Genomic DNA, 23,783 nt, shown 5'->3' with positions numbered 1-23,783 from the left:
GTTTTACTTTAAGTCTCATGTATTTCGTTTTTGAAGATTAAGTTATAAATAATTTTGTGCTCATCTTGTAGCTCACTCGAGAATAAAAAATTTTTTTTGTGGCATCTGAATTTTTTTTTACTACTAGTTATATTTCTATAATAAATTTTGTTAGGTCTGAAAGTGAAAAAAACTGTAAGCAAAAATTAATTATTCACGCATCTGTATTGTAAAATTGTTTTTGTGAATGACCTAAAAAGAATGATCCTAAAATAAAATTTTCTTTCAAGTCTGCGCATTTTTTATATTAACTATAAAAAATGTAATAATCAAACAAAGAAAAACTATTTAGTTTCAAAAGATTAATAAAGACAAAAAAAAAAAATTTCAAGTTGAGATATGTTTGGCATTTTCTATTATAAGCTACATATCGGAAATAAATGTTTTTCAAAAATGAAATTTGTTTTATCAGTTTTAGAAAAATCTATTTCAGCGTTTATAGCATTAGCAATAGAGAGAAAACAGTTGCGAAGCCACTTTTTATTGAAATCAGTAACGAAGCACTTGCATTGTTTTTCATATTGCACGACAAAACTGGAGCCAAAGTAAAATTGTTGCTAGGGTATTGTTTTTGGTTATTATTTTTTATTGGCGAGGCAGCTAACCAAAGATTTTGGTGCGATAATGGTTTTTTTTATTATTATTTTTTTATACAAAAAACTGGCGCTTTCGGTAAAATTTAAATACTGCAGTTTGAGAATAATTATATGAACTTGAAGTTAATTAACTTTACATAAACTTTAGATAAATTAGATTTTGTTTGGGTGAACGGGAGGACAAAATTTTTTAAAGGGCTAACAATTTGCTAAAATGGGAGACAAAGTTCTAACTGGTGTTTTTTGATCGGAATTAAGATAAAATTCGTTTTCTGGGAAAAAGAATCGCAAAATTTTGTCAAGGCCATATTGTAAGAGAAGTTTAAGTTGAAGCAATAAGAGAAGTTTAAGCAATATTTTGTCAAGTGGGGTAAGGATTGCCTACTATGGATTTTGTTTAAAAGCAAAATTCAAGCCTCGGGTTTTTTTTAAGTTAAAAACTTGTATTGGCCATTAATCACTTTAATTTACAAGTGGGTTTCCCTTATATAGCTTAAATTTTAAGGCAAAAATTCAAACTTTCAGGTTGTAGATCAAAAATCGTCGCTTTGAAACTAAACCGTGGTAACTCAAAAAAGCAAGTTTTTCAGGAGAGTGATTTCAAACTTTCCGCGCTAATGCTAATAGCGGGAATGCGATGACGATTTACTGCTCTCTAAATTAACTTTATGGAACTATAAAGATAACAGGTTGTTTTTCTAAAAGGGTGACTTTTTTTACACAAAATGACCCAAAAATCTCATTTTTTGACTTTTTTGAGTTACAACGGTTTAGTTTCAAAGCGACGAAATGATCTAAAACGTTTCGTCGTAAATACTATAATAGACTAAAAATATTTTTCGGGGGGTAATGGTTTGCTTAACGATTTTCTATAATGGACTTGCTATTAGGTTAAAAAAATAACAAAACTTATTTCCTTATATACTTGATGACTTTGGAGAAGCTAATGATAATTTTTTTGATAGGATAACGATTTACAATGAGTACGCTAACGGCAAAATTACTTTAGATTAAGAGACGAGTTAACGAAAATGTTTGGAGGGCGGACGTGATCTAAATGCTTCTAACAATGCGTTAAATTTTAAGACAAAATTCAATTTTATATTTGCCCACTTTACAATTTAGGCTGAATTTGCTTTTTACCGAAAATTATTTGGAGGGATAACGGCTTCCTACAATAAACTCTAATTTCAGGCAGACAATGGTGCTGGTGAAATGGCTTATGGTGTTTCAGATAATAACTTAACTATATCTTAATTTGAGCCGTGGTAGTTCAGGGGATAGAGCCTTCAAATGAGGTGAACGGGGTTTGTTTCCCAGCGAAGGCCAGTCGATACGGATTCCGCACCTGGCTCGCACCGACCGCAGTGCTAACATAAAATATCCTCAGTGGTAGACCGATCATGGGTTAGAGTCTCCTTGCCATCAGGCTACCGTGAAAGATTTTCAAAAAGTCCTTCTGGAAGGCAAATTTCTCCCAATACGTTACACAGGAGTTCCCTTGTCTTCTGGATTAGGTTCAAATTTACAAGGCTATGGAGTTGAACATTAGCAGTCGTAAACCCAAAAAAGTCGATCGGCTGTTCAACGACGGTTATAAAATTATAAAATATTTTTTAATTTGATAACTGTTTTTGGATGGAAGGCTTAACATTTATCTACAAGAAATTAACGTTAAATTGCAAAATTCAAACTATTTTTTTTAACCCAGTTAGGACCTCTTTTTGCTGTAGTTTTTTAAATTTTTGATCGACGGCTTAGTGGAAAGTTTGACGGAATAACACAAAATAGTAATTTCTCACAATAAGCTAAGAGTTATGAAGAATTTTGGTTCAAAAATTAGCTTAATCAATCATAAACTGCTTTGGCTAAAAAACACTTTTGGGTAGGTTAAAATAAAACATTCCTGCAACAATAGAACAGTGGCTCATAGATATCAAAGATCTACAATTTCATGACCAATGCAATGATGTTCAGCATTTACTTTACTTTCTGGGCAAGTTGGCAAAAATAATTTGGAGTTGGTGTGCTTCGAGTAAACATCTAAGCCAATCCATCCCAACATTATCGCAGTGAGACTTTTTTTAAAATCTTTTTGTTTTAAAGAGAAATTTTTTTAAGTTGGTTGGCTAATGAAAGTTTTTGATGCCAAACAGAGGCTTACGATTTACTGTTAGGGTCCAACTGAGTTGTTAAATTTGAATCTTCTAAAATCGTGAATTTTTGCTTAACAAGAAAGTTAACAAGACTGCTTTCGTCATTATTTTCAGTTGGGTTAATGTTTTTTTTAACTATTTATAGGTGGAGTGGGTAACAAAGTTTTGGTTGACAAATGTCTGGTAATTATTTCCTACATTGGGCCAAATTTTGAACTCAAAGTCCGATTTCTTTTATTTTATATCATAACCGTCGTTAAGCAGCAGTACGAATTTTCAGTTTACGGCAACCAATGTTCAACTCCGTAGCCTTGTAATTTTGAGCACAATCCAGAAGACAAGGGAACTATTGGATCAAGTATTGGAAGAAATTCCCTTTCATGGATGACATTTTAATGGAACTAACTCTCATTTGCGTTACGTGGAGAGAAAAACCATGAAGACCTCCCACGGTTAGCCTGGCGACAAAGGGGACTCTAACCCATGATCCGTCTATCACTGAGGATATTTTAAGTCAGCACTGTGGACGGTGCAAGGCTGGTGTGGAATTCAAATAAACCAGCCTTCACCGGGATTCGAACCCAGTTCACCTTATAGAGGGGCGAGTGCTCAATCCCCTGAGCCACCACGGCTCAAGTCCAACTTCTTGTTCAATTCCATAGACAGCAAGTAGCTAAACTTGTTAAATAAACTTGTGAAATAAACATATTTAGCGTTCGGGACGCAAAGATGAATAATACAAATGCCATTAGAAGGTATTAAGTGGGACAGGCAACACCCGTTAGCAGTACTACGTTGAACAATGATTAACAAAGTTAAGAAAGGGAGATTTTTTATTTATTTATTATAAATCATTTTAGTTTATGAATATGTTTCACCTACTGTCACAGTAACACTTTGTGAAATGTTAACAATTTAATCTTATTTAAATCTTATCTCTTAATTTTTTTAATCCTTTATTTCTTTTTTATTTATAGAATTTATTTCACACGAAATTTCCCTAGTGATTTTCTTAAATTAGGGTTTTGTCTTCTCGATTTAAATACAAATAATTTTTTTAAATATCCTGTTTGGCAAAACTTCACTTTTCTTATTATAAAGAATATTAACTTTCTGTTCTCTCCTCTTCGCTGGTCATCACGGTTATTATACTTCCTGTGGGGAGAGATGCCCCTCTATACCCGCCTTTATTTTTTCTTCATTTATTTTTTCAGGGGGGCTTAATCAATTTGATTCGTCTGATTTTCAAACTCTTCGCTCTTTAAATTTAGTAGTCTCTCGCTTTTTTGGATCAATACCAATTACCGAATTTTTTTAAAAGATTTAACACTTTAGGTCCGAATCGAGAGAAATTTTTTTACATCCTTTTTCTTTGCTTTTAAGTTTAATAAAATCCTCGAATCGTACATTTCTGTTAATTGAATATCTACTTTTTAAAACTTTAATTTTCTTTAACATTAAAGACCTTTTCAAATTTAAGCATTCCTTCTGCATTTATCTTAATGATCATCATTTAAATTTGTCTTTTTCTTGTATCTTATTCTGATGCACGACGCTTTATGTTAAATTCTCTTGTCCCCCATTTCTAATTCAAGGCTTTTTTTTGTTAAAATTGTGTCAAAAGATACGTTTTACTGGTAAAATTGTGAATTTGTTCTAAATACATGTTGTGCTAAACTAAAAGAATGTGGGAATACACCATTTTATTTGTGTTCATTTTTGTGATGGTTTTTCATTTTTTTTATTTCTGTATGCGGTGAGTAATTTGGTTGTTGATTGGTTGTTATTTTGAGTAATGTTATTGATTTGAGTACAGGTTTTACTTCACTTTGGAAACATCTCACCTTGTAAAATACTAAGCTTGTGTCTGGCTATAGCACGTCATTGTCTTATTTATTTATGATCATGATTAATTTTAGTTTTCACCTTATTTCAAATTTGGTGATACCAATTTATCCAAACCTCACACTTTGTGACCTATTGGGTTATCCAACGACATCATTGTACCACTTTTACTTAATGATCACGTTCATTGTCATCATAAATGGCTCGACAGCCCAAGGCGGGTCTTGGCCTTCTGAAGAAGTTTTTTCCATCCTAAGCTTTTTCCTACAACCGAATTTCCAGTCCTTAGTTTTTAAGACCAAAAGGTCTTTTTTAAGCCATCTATCCATTTCAAATTCGGCCTGCCTTTTTTTCGTGATCCAACAGGTCTGGCATTGAAGTTTCTATTTTTGGTACGATTTTCATCCATTTTGAAATAGTGGCCTGCCCATTTTATTCGTCGCTTAATAAAGTCAGTAATATCAGGCTCATTATATGAGTGATAAGGCTCTAGATTTGTCCTTCTAAGGTACACATCATTTTTTTTTTTAAATTCCTCCAAAAATACTTCTCAAGACCTTTCTCTCAAAGGTACCCAACATAGCCTCATCTGTACAAGATGTGGTCTAGGTTTCAGAAGCATATGTTAAAATTTACCTTAAAAGAGATTTATATCATAAAACTATCGTTTTTCTATGAATTACATTTTTTAAATTTATTTTCGAATTCCATTAAAACAACAATTGGCATATTGTTATATGATCACGTTCCCCTTAATTTAATTAATCTTGATCCTATTTCCGGCCTTAATTCGTTTGTGTGTTACATACTTATAAAACTCACTATTGCCTATTTTTAACTCAATGACTATATCCAAATGCAAGTACAAATTCCAAGATATAAATATTATTACAGTATCAAAAAAAATATGTAAAAAGGAAATCGGTGTTCAATCTAAGTCAAATGGTCAAACTTGAGTTATTTCTTTTCACTGCAAATTTTATTTCAGTTGATTTTTGAGAATAAAATGAAGTTCATTCAAAGATTTTGACACTAAAGTAAAAATTAAAATTTGTGGGTTTTTTGACAAAAAATTAGTTTAATTGTTTTTGGCATTATTTTTTAACGGGTAATGCTAACAAAACAATTTCGATGGGTAGTAGATTTCCTACAATTTGTTTGATTTGGAACCTTTGTCACTATCAACGATAACTTTTTTTAAGGGTAGTGCAATTATTTCCTACAATGGACAAATGCTTGGAAACAAATTAAAACTTGTGGTTTCTAGGTTAATATTAACATGCGCCAGCCAATTTTTTTTTAAATTAATTAAAACTTTTGGGTGTGTTATTGATTTCCCACGATGGGTAAACATTTGAAGAAGGCTAATGTACGTTCAAACTTTTATTTCTTAGTCAAATATTAGCTAAGATATGACTTTGCATGCCTCTTTTGGTAGGTTACCTGATTTAGCAAAACGTCTACTGAAAAATAACATTTTGAGGTCAAATTCGATATTGTGGTTACTAGCTCAAAAATTAATTAAAACTTGTTTTGACTATTTTTATGAAGTCCGGTTTGTAGTTCATACAATAGGTCAAACCAATTTTGGCCAAAAACTACATTTGAGCAAGTGATTTAACAATGCGAATATTTTGATTCCAGGAATTCTGGGAACTGCAAAGGGTTACGTTTAAAGAAAAAATTCAAATTTGAAGATTTAAGGACAATGCATTTAGAGTGTATTTTGCTCTGCTATGATGTTTTGGTGGATGGACTAACAAAAATTCAATTCGGACTAGAATTTACTAATATTTTTCTACAATGGGTTACCGATTGGAGATAAAACTGAGCCTGTTTTTATGTTAAAATGTAGTTATAACCTATCAATCCAAAAACTTTTTGAAAATGGGTTAATCTTATGGTGGTGACTTTCTCCTACGAAGGACTTAACCAGGCATTGTAAATGGCAAAATTCATATTTGTGATTTCTTTTGTCAAAAAAAAAAAGCCGACACTTGTTTATTAAAGCAATATATAACTTGTAAACTTTCCACTATTTTTTCTGAAATTAGCTATAACTTGTTTAGGACATTTTGTTTTATAAAAATGGGCAAATAAAAATTTCTGCTGGACTAAGGAGGGCTAGCAATTTCCTACATTCATTGCTGTCAGTTAAAACATATTTCATAACTTCGGTTGTTTTCATGAAAATTTATGTTTTATTTAGTAATTAGTATACGCTTTTCAGTAATTTAATGCGAGGTTTTTAAAATATTAATTCGATTATCTTTAAATAATTTAGATATAAAATTTCATAGATTATATCACTCCAGAAAATGACATAAAAAACTGTGTTATCCAACATTAAAGAGTATTGAAGCAATAGTTTCATAGAAAATGTGTGTTGCAATTTGCAACACGCAAAAATTTGAATGAAACAAGGGAAAAAATCTTACCAGAACTAGGTCGCTCTACATTATACAATTTACACACTAACTTCCCTTCCAAAAAATTAAGGGTCACAACTTTTCCTGCAAAAATTAGAAAGAAAACAGTAAGCAATGTTTAAATAAGCCTTTCAAATCACAAAATTAAATTAAAAAAAATTATATTCAAAACACTTTTAATAAAAACAACAAATATATGCATGGTGCAAAAGAAAGAGAAACAAGTGAGTAACATAGAAGACGTGGCTTAAGTTTTTAATGCATTCTTATAACACTTGCTTGATTATTTCATAAAGATGTATATTGAACAATAAAAATGAATTAAAAATTATTATGCAAAAGAATTGGTTTATCTTTCCCTCACAATGTGATTTACCATTAAACAGATATAGACAAGCTGACTTACAGGATTGGGAGGATTTTCTTTTTATGTAAATTTCCAGCTGTCTCTTGTTTATTAAATCAAAAATTCGCTGTAACCGAGGAAAATTTTTAGATAGGTCACGATTTTTTTCGACGGGTTAATGGAGGATTCCCAAAAGGTGCCCCGTCAATGGTTGTTGTTGTTAATTTACGTCGCACTAGAGCTGCACAATGGGCTATTGGCGACGGTCTGGGAAACATCCCGGAGGATGATCCGAAGACATGCCATCACAATTTAGATCCTCTGCGAAGGGGATGGCACCCCCGCTTCGGTAGCCCGACGACCTGCGCGCGAAGTCGAGCACTTTAAGGTAGCACAGTTTAACGAGGACCAATACCGCACACCCTCGGTCCCTACGCAGACTGATCCAAGTGGTCACCCACCCGCACACTGACCGCAGCCAGTGATGCTTGACTTCGGTGATCTGCTGGGAACCGTGTCTTAACGATCAGTCCACTGCGGGACGCCCCGTCAATGGATCGACGTCTACAGATGTCCGTGAAAAGAAGTACCAACACTTAGAACTTTTAATTTTTTTTTTAAATTTTTAAAAACCTATAATTATATTTAGGTAGAATGCGCAAAAAAACGGACCACCCTGAATAACTTTAGATCGAATAATTTTTACGTTCTAAGACTCGATCTTAATGGCTTTAAATTAAACAAAATATCGTTTTTAAAAAGTTAATAAATATATTTTTCATTAAATCTAAATAAAATTATAAATAATAAAAAAATATTTAGATAATAAAAAAATATTTAGATGGTCATAGGTCAATGAATTATTATTATTTTGTAATTTAACCACATTTGCGTTTTATGAGGGAGGGAAAAGGCAACATAAGCATAAAATCGAACGTAATAATTGATCATGAAAAGGTCATATGTATTCTTTATAATGTTTACAGTTTTTTTAAAAATAATTTTTAAAAAAAATTTTTCTTTTAACTATAAAAGTGATTTTTTTTAATTCTGAAATATAGCTTCTTCTATGAAATAAAAGAACTTTTGTTAAAAAGACAATCCTCACAAACAGTATACATGTGGATTTTTTAATACCACCCACGTGAATACAGCTTGTGTGTTTATCAGCAGCCATATTCCGCCCTCTTAGACTCAACACGAACTCTTAGAACTAATTAAGTGATGATCATATTGTTCATTTAATGTTTTAACAGTTGACAGTACCTTCTGCAAATGTTTTGCGAGGTCGCTCTGCATGAAATTCTATTCAAAATTTATCACGAAGAGAAATTCTACTTGAGATTACTTATGAAACTTTCCTACGGCATTCAAACATGTTTTAATTTTTCAGTACCATCTTCAATTTTGATGCATTTTTTCTCTTCTCTGAAATATTAGTTATGTTAATGTTGTATACTATTTTGCTTACAGTTCAAGAAGAATTATAGTAAAAATATGTAAAGGGTAATCGTATGCGTAATAATCTGCATGCGAAATTGCTTGTTAATTAATTTTGAAAGGTGTTCTGTAATTACCACTCTTAATATATATTTTGAAATCTTTGTCAACATTGTAGTAAAAACAAATAACGAATTAGTGCTCGCCAATAAATAGTTTAGTGAAGAAAGAATTAAAATGCGCTATCCAAGTCCAGGGAATCACTTTAAAAAGGAAACTGAGGTTAAAAACATCTAAACCAGTTTGATTGCCAAAGAAAATGGAGAGGAGTTGAAACGTGATTCTTGTGAATATTTCCAACTTTTATCGGACGATCAAACTGGTTTTGTTGTTTTTATTTTTCTGTCTTCGCAAGAAATTTGAAACAGTTTGATGATGCATTTCTTTATTCTCCTAATATTAAATTATCTCCCAATTAAGAGTAATTTGCATCTCCCAATTCATTAAGTTATTTTGTTTTTACTTCTGACAAAGCTTCTAAAAAGGCCTAAACTAAAGGTGGTGAGCACAAGCACCCAGTATATGATTTTTTTTAACAATTTATTTCAGATTTCTGGTTTTTAAGTTCATATTCAGTCTCTGTTGTAATCGGAAATTCTGTCAGAGAACAGAAAAGCGCCATCTATGATTTTGAACACACTTGTCAAATACCTCATGTTACGTGATTTCAAGGCTTTTAAAATATTTCCTGTTTAATTGCTGTATACTGAAATTGTTAATTAATTTCACTTAATTGCTTAATATCTATTTATAGAGTTACAAGGCCTCCTAAAATGTTCATATTAAAAGACACTGAAAAGTTAAGACATTTAATTATATATGCAAAAATATCCCATTTTTTACACTAATAGAGAGGTTATGGAATAATTTATTTTGTTGAACTTGTTTTAATTTAGTTTTGAGTGAAGTTAACCTGCAAATAGGCAAATGGAAATTATTTCGTTATAGTGTATTATAACCAACAAACCTTGCTTGGTTAAATAATAAATTCATAAGTAATAAGTTAAAATCTTTCACTGGCATGAATAAATAAAATTAAAGTAATAAAATATAGAAACCAAATCTTTTACTGGAAAAGTTATTCATTTAAAATTGTAAAAATTACTAATAGAATTTATATGGAGCTCAAAAATTCTGCTTGTGATCATTTTTAAAAATAATTTCTTCTTCAAAAAGTAGACGAGGGGGGGTGGAGGTGAAAATCCTTTTGCATTAAGGATGATGCTTTTAAGCAGGGCGTCTTTTGGGAGATCTTAAGAGAGTTAGAATCTCCAATAAGTTATTAAAAATAAACTGTTGCATGACTGGTGCTTAAAATTAAAAAAAATTGCAATGCATAAAACAGTTTAGAAAGAAAAATAAGGATGGAACTTTCTGCACGTACTTACAGTTTTTATCTTTCAAAAGCTACAATTCCTCGTATTCAACTTCAAGAAAGGGAGTCAGGCAATGTTTTAATCTGGCATATGAGTCAGGCCTTCACTTCTCTGTGGGATCCTTAAAAGTTGAAATATAATAAATTAGTTTTCTCTGATTACAGGAAAAGTGAACATAAACTAAAGAGAAAATGTGAAGTGAATATTTGAATCTATTAATTCAAAGGGCCAAAAACGGGATGATACTGAAAATCACATTATTTATCGCGTTACTTGTATACAGATGGGTTTATTTGTATACTTTTCCTAGAAAGTGTAATGTTTCTTCCTAATGATAGTGCTCTGTAAGAAATCTTAATTCTAAGTTGGTTTGATAAAATTTATAGTCTGAAATAATTTTTATCTTTTAGATTTTACACATTTGTTTTGGTCCCGGCATTTGAATAGTTATAGACGAGGGCTATTCCAAATTTTTATTTTGTCTCAAGTTCTAGCAGTTCATACAAACTTTCGATTGGACATATTGAAAACTACAAATTTGAAATTTGTCTACAAACGTTAAATTGTTTAAGAAAAGCACTCAACAAGAATTGCATTAATTCACCGGCCAATAAAAAGAGTTAATGCCACCGAGATCTCCGCACTTGACAAACCATTATTTCTATCTACGGCGTTATGTGATAGACAGGGTGCATGTTGTTGTTCATTTACGTCGCATTAGAGCTGTACAATGGGCTATTGGCAACGGTCTGGGAAACATCCCTGAGGATCATCCGTAGACATGCCATCACAATTTTGATCCTCTGAAGAGGGGATGGCATCCCCACTTCGGTTGCCCAACGACCTGCACGAGAAGTCGAGCACTTTACGGTTGAACAGTTTAACGAGGACCGATACAGCACACCCTCGGTCCCTACGCTGACTGCTCCAAGTGGTCACCCACCCGCACACTGACCGTAGCCAGAGATGCTTGACTTCGGTGATCTGCTGGGAACCGTGTCTTAACGATCAGTCAACTGCGGGACACAGGGTGCATGTGCTTCTTATGTCCAAAACAATTGAACTCAAAAAACGCATTTCTAATGTGCTTGCTTCGTCAACTGTACAAATGCTTCAAAATGTGTGGCGTGAAATGGATTGCATCTTATATGTTGTCCCTGTAACCAAGGCAAACCAAAATCTGTGGCATGTATACAAAATTTTGAAGTCCCTTTTACATTCTGTTAAAATTTTATCGATAAATTCTTTTTCGTCAAATAGTTACAGCCGTTTGTAATGACTAGATTCATTTAGAACTACCCTGCTCTTTTAAAAACCCTACAATTGCTGAATCATAATGAACCAGAACTAGTTGTGTATCACAAAATATCGATGACGTCATTGCCATGTCTCTTCACAAAGACCAATACAACATGTCCTGTAAAATGCAAAGAAAGAATAGGATTCCAAATAAAATTACATTTCTAAAGACACATTTAAAGAATCACTGCTAATTTACTCAATGGATATAAGTATTATTTAATTGTTAAAAAAAATATATGATTATATGAAGATATTACTCCCATACCTCTGATATATAAATATATTACTATATACTGATATATAAATATATTACTATATATAAATATATAGAAATATATTACTCCCATACCTCTGATTAACAAAATTGGCCCACTCAGAAAAACAAGTTTTAGTTAATTTATGGCATAAAATAAGAGGTATTAAAATTTCTCTTCGAAGGTTAGCCCGTAGTAGAAAATCGTTTACCTAAAAAAATACTTTTGTTAGCCTAACCACCAAAAAAGATCAAATCTAACTTTTAAGTTAGAGAGTTTGAATTCAAACTTTAGTCTACCGAATTAATTTTTCAGCGCACGTTAGTCCTAATAAATAATGTTAACCCATCAAACTGAACAAAATTAGAACTAATTCAAGTTTTACACACTCTTTGACCTTGAAACCAATGAAATTTTTTTACACACATAACCTACAGTATAAAATTGTCGGTGTGAAATTTTCATGAAATCACATTTCTTTTAGAAATCTTATTGAGTTGTAAAGTGCCTGGATGCTAACTTTCGAACAAGAAGGCAAAAATTTATATTGCTCTACCAAACGTTAGTTCAGTAAGCATTTTTGTTAGTTGAACACAAAGAAATTAACGCTAAAACAATTTATAAATTATATAATAAAACAAAACAAAGCTAATTTCTGATCTAAATTCCATAAGTTTGATATTTCATTTAAAAGTTCGAGCATTATAAACGTTAGTACAATGTTAGTCCATCAAAATTTTTGGTATAAAATGATCGATTTCTAGGCCATTATATGAAATCAGTTGCCCAATAAAATTTTTTGTTAAATCATCCATCAACGAAGAGTTGGGCCAAATAAAGTTTTAGCTTACTTTTGATTTAGAAAAATTCGTTTTTACTCCAAATAAGAACGCCGAAATTGAGAGAATTTTTTTGTAGCCCACCCTCCAAAAAAAGTCATGACTGAATCAAGTTTTAGTTAGATTATGACCTAGAAACTGCAAGTTTGACATTCGCTTTTATATGTTATCTCATAAAAGGAAATTGTAGGCCAAATCGAAATTTTTTTTCTCAAATCCATTTATCGAAAAATATGGCCTTAGTCTTAGTTAAGTATAAACAAGTTTGAATTTTATCATAAAACGTAAGTTCATTTTAGCAAATCGCTAGCCTAGATAAGTTTTGTTTGCAAACATTACCAAAACATTTTTTGGATAAAACAAAAGTTCTTGGTTATTTTTGACCAAGAATTTAAATTTCACTACCCAGGTAGCAAAAGGATATTGTCTAACATTAGAAAGGTGCAATATAATACTGCCGTGCTAGACTCCTGAATCCCATCTTCTAATATTAGCTAATATTATATAAGATTAGATAATATTCAATCTAACATTTGAGCGTTTAAAATTCTCATCTATTTCATTAATTTTGGTCCAGCACCACTTTTTGTGAAAGGACATCCCGTATTATTAATAAATAAAATTATTTTATTAAAGCAAACAATAAATTAAATATTACTCAAAATGTCACTTTAAGCCAATTCAATTTTATGCCAGAAAATGCAGGAAAATATTAGTGTTAACTGGACAAACTTTTTCAACTTTTAAGTTCGCGATTATTTAAGTCGTCATATTATTCGTTTTCGATCGCTAGAATGAATCACTTTATTTTCAAAGGTATTAACAGTTTAGTAAACTTTTTAAATTTTAATGATAGTTACATAAAATATTAAAGTAATATCGTAGGTAGTGTTTTTTTCTTTAGTTAAAAATCAGCTAGAAAAGTAATATAAAGCACTTCAAATCATGATGTGCTAGAGAGAATGGTTTTGTAGAAACATTCAGTATACTTAATAATCTTGACCACTTAATCATAACATTTAAGAATTAATTTAATGATCATGTATTTAATATCTAATAAAGTTAATAAATATTATGATTGTGTTCATTATTGACAATGAACAGTTTTCGCGTACTAGTTGAATTTTCTGTCAAAACGCATTGTCTAACTATAAACAGGTAGTATTGTAATTAGTTCAGAATATGCTCGTTTACTTGGTTATTCGTATTTGATAAAATTTGTTTGGAGCAATGACGAAGAAGAAAAATACTTTTCTGTAAACAAATTTGGCATGATAAAATAATTATTAATTAATCTGCTTCTTTTATGTTAAAACCATTACATTTTAGGATGGATGTTTGAAATTTTATTTATAAGATAAGCACTATAGTTACTTTATTAAAACTTATTGCTTAAAATATTGTAAAATAATGAGTTAAAGATCTTTATTTTCATTTCTAGAATATAGACTAATTTGCATGTTTGTGATACATCATTATTTATATTAATTTGCAAATGACAGCAACTTATTAAAATATAAGCGACAATATGGTCTAATCAATGCGTGTTTTCGTTGAATGAAAACAGTGCTGTAAAGGAGTTTAAAAGTTTTATTCAGGAAGTTTGAAAAAAAAAGTGCGAACATACAACCTCTCGAACATACCTATATGCAACCTCTCTCAAGTAAAAATTTTATTCCTTCTCTTTAAAAAAAGAAAAAACAATATATATATATATATATATATATATATATATATATATATATATATATATATATATATATATATATATATATATATATATATATATATATTTAAGAGAAGGAATAAAATTTTTACTTGAGAGAGGTTATAAATTAAACTCTTTTAGCTAATCACTTTCCCTCTGTTACATTTTTTGATTCTTGTGTTTTTGAAATACCTATTATTTTTTGGCTCTTGGTATTGATAGGGATATCTACCCATTGAATTTTATTACAAAGGATATAATTTCTTGATATTTTCAAATTAAATAACCGAAGTTTTAAATAAATATTCAACGCTTAATATTTTTAAATTTAATGCTTTCGATGTAAAGTTTTACTTTTTTTATCATGCAATTTTAGCTTCTTCTGCTGGATTTACAAGCTGATCTACCAGAAAGGAATAATTTAATTTTGAGATGTGCTGCTGGTATCTGATAGAAACTGGATGTAAAATTTTATATTTAAATTAAATCAATATGTTCGCCTTTATAAGATTAACTCATTGATTTAATTTTAATATAATTCGATTAACAGTTGTTAGAAAATATAAGTTTAAGTAATTAAAGATATTTTCTAAGTTAGGAAATATGTAATGCTAATTGTGGCATCACAAAACTTTATGCTTTTTTCGATATAGATTTAAGAAATGTTTGGAAATTATCAAGTATTTGTGATTTACATGCTCAATGATTTTTTATATCCTCCAGGAAATAAAGCACAGGGCAAAAAACAAAAACAGACCACCCTGAATAACTTTAGATCTAATGATCGGATCTTCACGTTCTAGTATTCAATCTTAATGGTTTGAGAAGGTGACCACAAATATGCTGATTAATTAATGCAGAGGTTACTTTAAGTAACAAAATGAGACACAAAGGCGTACTTTATAGTTCTTCTGAAATAGAATTTTAAAAAAGTCAGATATTTAAAATTCGATTCCTCAGGATCAATTCGCACCGAGCATCAGATGTAGATCTTATTAACTCTCGGCCACAAAGGCATTATCATTGCGTGTGTTGACGGGTCTGCGAAGAATTTGCACCAATCAACTACAAAAACATTTTTGCGTTTGAACTTTATTTCTACTTTTAACTAACGTTAAAAATAGTTGCCATGAATCGCTGCAAACTACATTGATTTCAGTAGTATACAGTTGTTTCGCTACTTGTGGTCTTCTGTTTCCGACCACTGATCAAAAAATATAATTTTTTTTTTATCACAGAACGGGTACTAAGCATTGAAACAGGAGGGCCATCACATTTTTTTCGTACATTATAAACATATACTCCTGTTACTAGAGAATTTCTATATTTTCAGAAAATATTTTACTTTCTTAGTAGTAACAGAAATTATGTATTAATACATTACATTAAATAGAATTGTGTCCACCATTACATATGAACAATTTAAACAGTACAACGCGATAAGACATCACCATTAATAACTTTCGTTCTAATGATCTGATTTTCACAAACAAAGTGTAAATCTACAAACAAAGTGTAACATCAGATGAAGACACCCATTAAGAGTTCTAATCTTAATAGGTGACTTCAAATATGCTAATTAATTAGTTCTAACTATTAATTAAGTTACGAAATCAAACACAAGAACGTTCTTTTTCTGAATAAACCTTTTTTACATATTTGGATTCTTGACTCTTGGAATCGGGAGGGGGGGAGGGCAGCTGCAATCTAGGAATTGTGGTTCTTATATGTATTTTTTTCTTATAACCGACGTTGAACACTGAAATAAAAGTTTTGTTTGTCCAATCCAGAAGACAAGGGAACTCCTGGATGAAGTATTGGGAGAAATTTGCCTTCGTGGAGCACTGTTTTGGATGTAACGAACCCGCGTTGGCGTTGCATGGATCACGAAAAAATATCCTTCCAATGATAAAAATCACGAAAACCTCCCACGGTTAGCCTAATGGCAAGACGACACTAACCCATGATGATATTTTGAGGTAACACTGCGGTCGGTGCAAGACGGATGCGGAATCATCGACCAGCCATCGCTGGTATTCGAACACAGGGCACCTCGTTGGAAAGCGGCCGCTCTATTGTCTGAGCCATCTGTGGTTCTTATAGTAAAACCGAAACGGATAAAAGTTTGGTCTCCTTAATGTTTAATAAATCATTAGTAATACAACTTAATAATTTATTAAGCAGAGGCATCTTTAATAAATTATTACAAGATCTAGAAATGAATAAACTTTTCAGATATCTTATATTTCAATTGAATTTAATTTATCTGCTTATTTTAAATAAATGAAATGTTTGCTTAGCAGAAACTTAATGTTACACAATTATTTAGAATTATTTTTAAAATTAGCATCGATTATCTGAAAAATAAATAGTGCCATTGGATAAGTGTGTAAAACTTTATAGGAGGATATATTGAATATTTTTGAAGAATAAAAACGTTGTGAGCTTAGAATTGACTTCATTAGTGAGATATGGATATACTAGTGCCAATATACTGTAAATCATAATCCTAAATTTATCCTAATGCATAAATAATCATATGTGAACTATCTAAGAGCAAATAACATGATTTGCTTTAAATTTTTTTGCAAATTTATTATTTTTGTTACAACAAAATGAATAGTCTACTATTGGTTATTGTTAATAAGATGAAAATTTCACTCGAATCACACAAATGCTCTGAATCTTTATTACATTTTTTAATATTAGTTAAAACGTATAGGCATTATTTTTCCTTTTTATTTATTTGCTACAATCAAGCATATGGAAGGCTACTGCAAAAACTCAGCAATTTTCTACTAATATTGTAAAGAACAAATTTTATGTCTTATGTAGGAAGTGGATTGTTACTCGGAAGGACAAAATATTCTTTGAAAAAATTATTCTGTGTGTTTCTCAAAATTAATCTATTATCTTTTTATTTATATATATATATATATATATATATATATATATCTGTGTGCGTGTGTGTGTTTAAATACTGCAAAACTAATTAAATAATTAGTTAATTATTTCTTCTTTAAAATTCTAAAGCTGTAAAGCATTTTTTATGAAAGAGTTGTAAAGATTGTTGTGTTGTAGTTCGCCATAGTCACCCCCTTAAATATTGATTTTAAAATTTTTTGCCAAAAATGAAGTAACTATGTATGCATATTAGTGGACTCACATAATTATTTAATCGAAGAAGAAAGAAAACATACGATAAAAACTGTCGAATCAAAAGTTGGATGAAAAACATCTAAACCAGTACCTGATTGAACTAGGAGGAGTTTCTAAATCACATTCAAACTGCTCATTCTTTCCTACGGCATTCAAACATGTTTTGATTTTTCAGTTAGTACCATCTTCAATTCAATTGTACCTGAATTTTTGCTCTTCCCTGAAATATTAGTTATGTTAATGTTGTATACTATTTTGCTTAAAGTTTAAGAAGAATTATAGTAAAAAATTTATAAAGGGTAATCGTTGTAGAAATTACTAATAAGTTACTAATAGAATTGATATGGAGTTCACAAATTCTGACTTGTGATCATTTTTAAAAATAATTTCTTCTTTAAAAAGAATACGGGGAGGGGGGGTAGAAAATCCTTTTGCGCTAAGCTTCCCGCGAGAGCTTTTAAACACAATAAAAAACAAGCAAAAATTTCAAAAATAATCAAAAAAGTTCGAACATTTTTAATCGCACTTTTGAGTCATAAAGTTTTGATGCACTCAATTTTTACGGATTCTATAGTAAATATTTAGCACGCTTGCTTTAAACCGATTTTATTGTAAATCTAGATGATTATTTAAGCAGTATTAACGCTTTTCAACGTAATTTCGAAAATCCCGAATTTTGATTACTCGACACACGAGTTTCAGATCGTCCATTTAAATAAACACTTTCGGCTCACTTTATTTGTGTCAGTTTCATCGTAAATCTAAGTGACTTCTTATCTTTCTTTTTTTCGGCAGTTATTGCTGCATTCCCACATAGTATAAAAAATTCCGATGATTTTATTACGACATGCGAATTTTCAATCGCGCATTTGACATGCTTTATTCGTGCAAAGTTCAGCCTAAATTTAAGTGATTTTTTTAAAAATTATTTTATACTTTTCCACGTGATTTTGACTATCCCGTTATTTAATTAAGATGTTATTACGACACGCAAATTTCTAATCGGACGTTACTTTATTTCGGTACAGTTTTATCGCAAATCCTAATTATTTTTCCTTCGTTTCTTCGGCAACGAATTTGATTTGGTCGAATGTCGTAATGAATTGTGATTTGGTCGAATACCGAATATTCGGCGAAAAAAAAATCGGCCGAATACTGTATATTCGAGGCCAAATATCGAAATTTTTTTGCAGCATAGCAACATTGAAACCAAAATTCCATTGCTAAGTATAATATTTTCTGGGAAAACGTATTCTGAAAACAAAGCTAAAAAATAAGGCCTATCAGAAACGCTTTTGAAAATGCCGCACTTATCATAAAAACTTAAGTTTGTATACAAAAGGGAAGCAAAGAAAATAAAGATTGATCATAATTTTCGAAAGAAAATTTTAAGGCTGAACATCTCAGTTTTCCAATTACCAGAAAAAGTACAGAAAAAAGAATAAGTCTAACAGAAATGCTGTTAAAAATTGACACGTTTTAATAAATACGTCCATAAAAAGATTTTTCTTTAAAAAGAGAAAAAAAATGCTAGATAGAAACAAAAACATAAAGTGTTCAAATGTCAAAAAGCATAAGATTTTTTAAGTGAAAATTTTTTAAATCAATTCTTAGAACTAAAAGTATCGAAAAAATGACGAAATTGACCTATCTGAATATATTTTTTTAAGGAAAAAGCAGAAATGCAAAATCTTGAGTTCACTATAAAGTAATCTAGTTTCAATTCTTCAAATTTAGTTTTTCCACTTGTCATCTAAAAGATAAATTTGCAAGCCATGTTCAGAAACATGGACATTAAAATTTAACAAATTTTTATAAAAATTATTTCTAATAATAAACAATACTATAATATAGTTGAAAATAAGATTTTATATTATTCTTTATCATATCTATACAAATTCAAGAAAAAAGTTAGAAAATTACTTTTCTAAAAAATACTGTGTTGAATATTTTGCCGATCATTTGACCAACTAAAAGTTTGACAAAAGGGCCAAATACTCATTACTTTAAATGCAATGTTATTGTAGCCTGAGAAATTAACAAAGTGGTGGAAAATGGGAATCTTCAAACTGCTCACTGTTTGTAATTTGATTTTAATTTCTTGTTGCTTGTTGTGATCTTTTCTGGTAAAAAGAAAGAAAACGTTTACTATATAAAAAAAATCTAATATTCAATAAAAAAAAGTACAATAAGTATTGAATTTTATTTTGAACTATAAAAGTTTTGCTTTTATTTTAAGCTTTTGTTTAAACCTTATAAATTTTCTTCAATTGAAATATTTAATTTAAATTTGCATTACTTAATACAGGGTGCGTAGCCAAATTACTCAACAAAAAACAAGCACCTTTAAAGCACTTTTCAAGCACTCAAAAAATATTTTTAAGCACTTTAAAAATATATCATAACTAGGCAGGGTTGGAAAGTTTTTGACAATTGACGGTTTTATCTTGTTTTAACCGTCGTGACAAAAAAAACCTTTTGGCATAGTTTTTGACAATTGTCAAATATCAATGAAATTTTGAATCACGCAAAACGAATGGCGTTTTCATACTCTACGGACTGACAATACGACAAAATAGATTAGGATTGAATGAATTGTAAAAACGTAGAACAACGTGAACATAATGGTCAATGTGTTGGTCAATGTGTCTTTTTACATAATTCGAAGCGAAAATAAACTTAGTAAAGGAAAAATCTCATTTTGAAAAGGGGAAAATTAAGCACTTTTTAAATTTTTTTCCAATGAGAAAAAGCACCTTTAAGGGCTTTCAAAACATGAAAATTGAAAATAAGCACCTTTAAGCACTTTTTAAAAATGCTACGTACCCTGTTATATGTACTAAATTTTTTCCTACTTTCACTCTGTGAGAATTGAAGTTTTTTTTTATTAGAATTTATTCTTGATATGAATTTTTGTATCGCATAATATGATAGGAAAAAAAAACATTTCTTTTCTTTAATGTTTATTTATTTCAATAAATCTATTTTTGAATGAATTCTAATAATTGAACACCTTTAATTTTCAACAAATATATTACTAAGTTTATTGATAAAAAAATTAGAGCACTAATGCTAAAATAAATATTAGTACATTTGCCATATACATGTCTAAATACATGTGCGGCCCTTCGTTAGTCAACCTCCTGCGAAAGTGGCCCATCACTCAAAAAGGTTGTGCACCCCTACATTAAGGGGTTCAAATTGCACCGTTCTCCTGATCAAAATATTAAGACCATTTTTCTCAGGTTGTTGCCACCACATATATTTTGGGGGACAGAAATCCAAATCCGTATAAAAAAAGAGGTATATTTATAAAACGAATACGTTTTCCAGTCTGATTTCGTAACTCAAAATCGTCTACACTAATTAATTAACATATTTGAGGTCCCCCCCTCGAACCATTAAGATTGGGTCCTAGAATGTGAAGATACGATCATTAAATGAAAAGTTATTCAGAATGGTCCGCTTTCTTTATTGCCAACCTAAAATATCTCACAGAAGAAATTTAACCTATAAATAAAAAAAAAGTTATTTAAGATGTCCCCTCTAGCCTCATCTTCAACACTAACTCTTATCTCCTTTACTAATTTTTCATACAAACAGATGCTAACATTATGTTTAAATTAGCAAATAATATAATAAAAATTGTAAATCTTAAATAAAACTTGATAATTTCTAATTAAAATTTTTTTTTTCATTTCATATTGTCGACACAAAGTGTTCTTAAAGAAAATAAAGAGTGTACATTTATTTCGTAAAGAAAATATTATTTAGACACTAACAGTAAATGCCTGTGTAGTAACCTGCAAATGGAGTCTTTAAAATGTTGGTAAATCATACAGTAACATTTGCTAGTACTACAGGGTTAACACTTTCATAAAGAGCATTTTTATGTGAGCAAAAAAATTTTTTTTAATAACACTCCAAATTGCCGATTACTGGTCAAGTGGTTACTGTACTGAACTAAGCGGCGAGTTGCTGTAGGTTTGAATATCACGATGGGAATGGATGCAACTTTCTCTCGCCCTGTATTCTAATGTCCTTTCTTCTAAGTGATTTTATTTTATTTTATGACCATCGTTGAACAGCTGACGAGTCAAATTTAGGTTTACGACTACTAATGTTCGACTCCGTAACCTTGTAATTTCCAACCAATCCAGAAAAAAAGGAGACTGCTGGATCCCCAGAAGTATGATTTGTTACGGGAACAGGGAGGACTTCGTGACTAGACAGATTTAAAGTTCATTAGTCACCATTTACTACATGGGTAGTCGTCGATCGGCGGGGATCGGACCAACGACTTCTTGGACATGGGTCCAGTGCCCTACCAACCAGGCTATCCCGTCCCTTCTTCTGAGTGATTGTGTGAATGTAACCAGCCGAGCCGCGATGGCTCAGGAAATAGCGCGATATCCAATGAGGCCGGATTCGAATCCTAGTCGATACGAATTCCGCATCCGGGTTGCGCCGACCACAGTGCTATCGTGAAAAATCCTCAGTGGTAGACGGATCATGGGTTAGAGTCCCCTTTCCGTCAGGCTAACCGTTGGGGGTTCTCGTGGTCTTCCTCTTCATGTAACACAAATGTTGGCTAGTTCCATTAAAAAGTCCTCCACGAAGGCAAATTTCTCCCAATACTCGATCCAGGAGTTCCCTTGTCTTCTGGATTGGGCTCAAAATTACAAGGCTACGGAGTTGAACATTGGTAGTCGTAAACCCATAGAATTGGGTAGGCTGTTCAACGACGGTTATAAAATGTAACCAGCCCTATAAACGGGTTTGTGGTTCAATGACATGGACGTTGATACTGCACCGTCGAGGCTTAGCCACATGTGCCCAATGGGTAGCGATAAGTTAGGAGCAATTCTGAGGCCAATAGGAAATAATCCCAAGTGCACGCCACTAAAAAAATGCTCCAAATTAGAATATTTAAAGATCCTGAACGTTTCTATGGAAAATTTTGAAATAAAAAATATTTTTTTAAAGATTTATTTAAATATATATATATAACGTCGTTGCCGAGTGGAAGGATTAAAACAGGTTTTAGGTCGGGAAGGAGGGTACAAAATGTATTTATTAATTATTAGACAAGAGCAGTCATGAGAGTGAGTGAAAAAGTGAACACGAAAAGTTGTGCTCCTTGGTTATATATTAGGGAAAATCTGGCAAAGTAAAATCCGTAAAATCTTAGTGGTTGCTATTGGTTTATGAAATAGATCGAATGTTTCCCACACAGAGCAAAGGGAAATATGTCCTGCTTTTAATTAAATGCATACTTGAGCCAAAAATAGATTTAAGAACAGGATGTGGCTTTTAAAAGTGTGAGAAAGTATTTCGATTAGAATAATTAATTAGGATGAAGTTTTATAGCAAAGAAACTAACATAAAAAGATTAATTGAAGCTTTCTATGTTACATATATATTTACCTGTGTTAGCTTCTGATGTGCTTTCTGATAGCAAAAAGTGAGCATGACAGATTCAACCACTTCTCATTCACTCGATAAAGACACACTGAGGAGGACTAATTTTGTCATCTTTCCCCTCCAACTGCAACAACCATTTCTCCTGCAAGAGACATCGTTTTTCTGTTACAAATTTTCCCATATCAAAATTTTCGATGGTCTCATTAAATTTTTTTTTATAATTTCAGTGTGATTCATGATGGTCCAACATCATTTGATGGTCACCATTATCCAAGATTTTCCATTACATGTTCACGGTTTTCGATATGCCAACAAACTTCCATCATTCCATGATGGAAAATAATACTTTAATACTATGATGGTTAACCATCAAGAGAAGTTTGACTCTCATGGATCAACAACCCATGATTTTTCAACTATAGATTTTCTTGATGAGCTAATGGGAATTCTTGTTGGTTCTCAGGAAAATACCATCAAAACAATCTGGGTTTTTTACTTTGGACCATCATAAATCAGTCCGAATTCCTACATTTAGGTGATAATTGTACATGATCGTTCCAACATTTGATTTCCAACATGCTGTGATGGAAATTCGGATGGCTAAAAAGGAACAAATCACGAGAACAAATTGCTATTCTTATGATGGAACATCATAATTAATTTCGAATTCCTATATTGAGGTGAGGGTTACTTATGTTGGTTACTATCAAAAAATATAATGATTCATGACAGAATTATTGATGGTTATCGAGATTATGTTGTTCCATCAATGGAAAACCATCAAAATTTTGACTTGTGTAGAGCAAAAAT

The 23,783-nt window shown here is 31.1% G+C and overlaps 1 protein-coding gene across 1 annotated transcript in view; it reads right to left on the bottom strand.

Annotated features, from left to right (window-relative positions):
* The window catches only part of LOC147812583 (uncharacterized), a 106,615-nt gene extending 83,505 nt beyond the window's left edge, over positions 1-23,110 (bottom strand). The window contains exons 1-4 of the mRNA XM_087162364.1: positions 22,977-23,110; positions 17,641-17,769; positions 10,300-10,408; positions 7,075-7,149 (exon numbers count right to left, since the gene is read on the bottom strand). The gene's annotated coding sequence lies outside the window, so the exon portion shown is untranslated. The remainder of the gene's footprint in view (positions 1-7,074; positions 7,150-10,299; positions 10,409-17,640; positions 17,770-22,976) is intronic.
* Between the last annotated feature and the right edge of the window lie 673 nt (positions 23,111-23,783).

Source organism: Parasteatoda tepidariorum, chromosome 4, assembly GCF_982258835.1.
Source record: "Parasteatoda tepidariorum strain Cologne lab strain chromosome 4, Ptep-v5.0, whole genome shotgun sequence".
NCBI classification, from domain to species: domain Eukaryota; kingdom Metazoa; phylum Arthropoda; class Arachnida; order Araneae; family Theridiidae; genus Parasteatoda; species Parasteatoda tepidariorum.
The sequence above is the reverse complement of the archived record's forward strand: the minus strand, read 5'-3'. Positions and strand labels throughout refer to the sequence as shown.